The sequence below is a fragment of the Orbicella franksi genome, chromosome 11 (assembly GCF_964199315.1).
Source record: "Orbicella franksi chromosome 11, jaOrbFran1.1, whole genome shotgun sequence".
Classification (NCBI taxonomy): Eukaryota; Metazoa; Cnidaria; class Anthozoa; order Scleractinia; family Merulinidae; genus Orbicella; species Orbicella franksi.
Genome location: NC_138155.1, coordinates 22539546 through 22544689, shown reverse-complemented (window position 1 = coordinate 22544689; position 5144 = coordinate 22539546). Strand labels below are relative to the sequence as shown.

Below are 5144 nucleotides of genomic sequence, written 5' to 3'. Positions count from 1 at the left end.
GACATGATCACAACAAATTATTTCACGCTTTCTTCGTTGTTTCGATCGGGTTTCTTTTTTTTTTTTTTCGTTTAATTCACTTTAGTAAGAAGTGCAAACATTTTTTGACGTTTGTTGTGTATTTGCATGCAGAGCCACCTTGAACATAAATAATTCTAGAAGAGGATATTGGGTTTCTGGATTGATCGTTGTATCCTGAAAATACAACATTTATCGGCAGATGTTCTTTATTTCATTTTTTTTTTTTTCAAGAAGAGATATTCTTTTATTCATTTCTATACGGAAAACGTTCGGTTGATATTTTGTTTTTTGTTTTTTCGTCGGAGGGGAAATAAGCGCAAAAAGGTCAATCAGAAACCAAATATGTCCTCTTGTTTAACTTCCAGCGAGGCTGTTATGAATTATGTCTGGTATCAAGCAACTCTTTCCAAAACTATAGGTCTAATTGTCTGATTTTTCAAATTGTTTTGGCTTTCATTTGTACTATCTGATATATTGAGTTTAAGAAATGTAGCTTCAATTGTCTGAATATTATAAAATGTTAAAGCTACTATTTCGACTGATAAACATTTTTACCGAAAATGTTCACGAGTAGATCTGTTGTTTACAAAAGTTTGTAGTCCCAATTGTTTGATTGTTCTAAAATGGTATTGCTTTCGTCTGCAACCGACAGACAGACAGAATCCACCATTATATCTCTGATTTTCAAAACTTGGTTCCAATTGTGCGATTCTTTGAAAATTTCATCGCCTTCATTTTTTCTGATTCACTTTACATTTCTTACAAAAGAACGTAGTTCCATTTGTCTGATTCTTCTAAAATATTTTCGTTATCGTTTGCTACTACACGGACAAACTTTTTCCAAAGATGTTATTGCAACTGTCTGATTCTTCTAAAATGTTTCTCATTTCTGACCGATAGTTTTGCTAAAAGTGTTTAACAGAAGATATGATATGTAGCGGTACAATTTGAAGCTTGATAACCAGATATTAATCTTAACACCTCGCTGGAAGTAATTTCTAGTAGATAACGAAGCAAGCCATGTACAGTTTTTTGTAATAGGCCTTTAATTTGTCGGGTTTTGCTCTTTCATCTCGGCTGGAAATGACGGAAGTTCTAAAATTTCTGAAACGCGGTTTATTATTATTTCGTGGGAGTTATCGGGTTCATGGCTTGCCTTTGCTATCTTGAAATATATTGCATGATGATATCATATTAAATAGTTCAGCTGTGAATGACGGGCAGCTAGAAATCTATTTACAGAAATGAGACGAGCCACTTAAAATGTCTACAACTGCAACGTTTCTGCACAAAATTGAGATGGTGGCGACATTTTAAAATCGTTATAGTTAAGAGAGTTTATATAGTTGGGGCTCAAGTTACCCGGCTATATAAACTTTCTTAAATATTTTGATTTAGAAATGTCTTCACCCTCTCAACGTTGTGTAGAAGCGTTGCAGTAGTAGAAATTTTAAGTTGCTCTTCTTATTTTTGTAAATAGATTTCTAGCTGCTCGTCGTTTTACGGCTGACTATTTAACAAGATATCATCATGGAATATACCATCTTGAACACAAACAAATATTCAGTGAATTCAAGAACGTTTTTTTTGAAAGACTCGAATCAAATTTTTTTTCGTTAGTTTGTGTTCAAAATGGTATATGTTTAAATTTTTTTGGCGGGAAAAATTCAAGGGGGTACCCCCTTAAAATTTTTGTCAAAAAAGTTGTCAGGGGAAACGCTGTGCAAATTTCTTCAAATTTTCCCGCCAAAAGTCTTAGTATATATAGGGCAATTTTTTGGATGACACCTTTGTAATTAATTTAATTGAATTTTACTTAATTAATTAAGTTTTGTATTAGCAGAATTAAAGGAAATAAAAGAATTGAAAAGAAATACGTGATGTTTGTTCTTTATTGAGATATTTACTTAGTTAATGAAGATTGCAAGAGAACTTCACCCTTGATTAGAGTATTGCACTCATTGACAATGAATAAAAATATAACTTAAAAATTAAATAAAAATCAAATTTAAGAAAAATAATCTAAATATCATCCTTGAAAATTAAAAAAATAATTGGCGCATGCGTATTTTGGGCGCCGTATTTTTTCTAAGTTTTTTGGCGGGAAAATTAATTTTTTTAAACGGAGTACATGAAGTATAAGACAATTTTTTAAAAAAAAGAAAATTGGCGCATGCGTATTTTTAGCGCCCGTATTTTTCTAAGTTTTTTGGCGGGAAAATTAAAATTTTCAACATAGGTTACCTTGATGAGCATATAGAGACAAGCTTTCGCTGAATTCCAAAATAAAGCTTTTACACGACACTTATTCAAAGAAAATTTAATAAAATCTTTGAAAATTCTGCCATTCTAGTAAAAAAAAGGAAAACTCTTGAAAACAGCTGTACAAAACGCTATGTTTTGAGCAACGTTTAAATAAACTACAACGATATTGTCAAATAAAAAAAAACAACGCACTGTATAGCTGCAATAAACAAGTTGGAAAAAATATACTTGATTTGTCAAAATTTTGTAGCGAAATTGAAGCGTTATTCCAAAGAATTTGCACAATTACGGCTGCAGTTTCTTTATGAAGAAACAACCTCCGCAATTATGCAAGGTCTTCTAAAAAACGCTTCAAAATCACGACAAAATTAAGATAAATCAATCAATTTTACCAACTTGTTTATTGCAGCTATACAATGCGTGATTAACCTGGCAAGAAATTCTACTACCCAAATGCCTTAAACGTTCGCGAGGTTTAAAATTCAAAACTAAACTTAGTAAACAGGTCGCTCGAAACTCCTCACGGCATCAAAATGTTTACAATTGTGACGAGCCACGCACGAAATATTTCTCGTTTCTCTAAAGATCAATTTTTAGTGCTTAATTTTTAAGACCTTAATATTTCCTCCGCGAAAATAGAAGGCAGCCGGGCAGGCAAAAGTATTACAAGCTTTCCTTCCTTCTTATAAATGACTCCAAGAGTTCGAAACTAATTAGTGGTTCAGCGATATTTTGACAAATTCATTTCCGTTCTGAAATTTTTCATTGGAAAACTAGTAATAAAAAATCTGCCTCTCGTTAAAAACTCGATAAAAACTCGATAATATATCCCGCGAGCGATGTGCTACGTTTCAAAAATATAAAGCCACGGAGTCATTTTACAGAAACAAGGCAAGCCTATTGAAATTACGTGAATATTTTGAAACCAAAAATCCTAGTGAAAAGCAATACTCGAGGCTCGTTTGTCAACAAACAAGACAATTAGAATTCAGCAACGAATTTTTCGAGCCTCGCACAAAATGGCCTAGTTAAACTTTTTGATGAAACAATAAAATTTAATGAAACTGAAACGATGAAATGTGTTTTCAGTAGTTCGAAAAATATACATTTCAGTTTGCATGGCTCTAGACCATCGTCTTCTCTTCAAATATTTCTTCGTTGTTGTTGTTTAATTCAAGAGAAAAATCGTCATCTAGCCGTGCCTAATATTCTTGAATAAATTTTCAGCTGGAATTAAATCTAACGATCTATCTTACTTTGCTCTATCGTCTAGTATTCTCTTTGGTGTTTTCTCGTCATTATGTTTCCTCCATATATTCAGTTTGTTTCCAACACCATAGCGCATTGCCTCCATTCTTCTCATTGTCCCAAATCCTGAAAAAAAAAAAAACAGATTTGACTACTGAACTTGCTCTAGAAATGTCGTCGGAGCTTCAGCTTTCAGCACAAAGCGTACGTATTCATATCGATAAAAGTAAATATATATAGAACGTCTTCAAAAATACTATAAATTTTCATAACTTAAATGTTCAGTTTTTCCTAAAGCTTCCACTTCATTTCTATGCGGATTACGTAAACTTGATCAACATCTGATTTCTCCTTATGAAATCAATAAAGGTCAAGCAAAAAGGTGGTGGGAATAAAGAAGTTCATCAACTAGGGAAACTGTCGAGATGTAATGATCCAAATTCCCACAACTAGCATAGAAAGAAATGTGTAATAACCAGTAGGGAGAGTTTAAATTTTGAGTTTTGAAGTGAAAATTAAGGATTCAAGTTACTTGTAACGTTCCATTGCAATCGATGTCTCCCTTTCATCGTCATCTGAAAAAGGATCAAAAAAACTATTTAAGCAACCCATTTACAGCCATTTCCCTTATTTTGTTAGCATGTAGGTTTATAACCCGTCTTGTAACCTCGGGAAATTGATACATGGCCAGAAGTTCTTAATGTAACCCAGATACTTTGACTTGGTGAACGAGGTATAATTTGCATGTACTGACAACTGACAATTGGCCGTCGTTGACTTTTTCAGTAACATATCTTGTTTAGCGCCGACTAACTAGGACAAGAAAATTAAATTAATTTTACAACCTACAACATTACGTTCGAACACAGTTTTTACCTTGAGAAGGATTCAAAAGCCATTTGCTGCGTGACATCTTGGTTTCTCAAAAGCACGTGCTCTCAGAGTTTGCTTGAAGCAAAGTTCCTGTGTCAGGTTTTTGGGTTTCCTCACAGCTCTGAACGTATAGACCATCTTAAACTGAGGCTTGGTACTGTTTTTGAAGCAATAGGCGAAGCCAAAGGTGGATTTCTACAACTTTAAGTTTCAACTTGGTTGGTTAACCTACGAACAAATTGCACGCGAGAGGAAAATTCATCACAAGCATAATTTGCAATTTAAATTTTGTAAAGTTTGTAATCACGCGCCGAGTAGAGTGCGCTTATCTGATTAGCTCGTCTTCTTATGTTTCTTATTGAAAGTGAGCGCGGGAAATTCAAATCGTCTGCAATCTTGGAAATGATATTTGGTTTTGAGCTTTGAAATGTTTTCACAATACTTTACAAAGTTAACTGTGATTTATTTTGGCAAAAGTTAAACCTCTTTAAAGCACACGGAAAGGGAGGTTATTAGCTTTCAAAGATATTTTGGTGGGTGGGGTGGGTAGGGCTCGATAAAGAGGGAGCTTCTAGAGGGAAAGAAGAGCTTGCTTTGATTGATAAAGACAACATCATATCTCATAAGAATTTTGATAAGTTAACAAGGGGAGGGATGAGGCTAGAGAGCCACCGCTCCCCCCCCCTCCCAAAAAAAAACACTTACACTACATTTTTTTACAATGCGATTTACGCGTT

The 5144-nt window shown here is 33.8% G+C and overlaps 1 long non-coding RNA gene across 1 annotated transcript; it reads right to left on the bottom strand.

The window, feature by feature from the left end:
* Window positions 1–1884: 1884 nt before the first annotated feature.
* LOC145502946 (uncharacterized) lies at window positions 1885–4695 on the bottom strand. Its single transcript, XR_014051406.1, has 3 exons — window positions 4411–4695; window positions 4067–4109; window positions 1885–3660 (listed from the first exon to the last, which is right to left on the bottom strand). It is a non-coding gene; the product is annotated as an uncharacterized LOC145502946 (long non-coding RNA).
* Window positions 4696–5144: the final 449 nt, after the last annotated feature.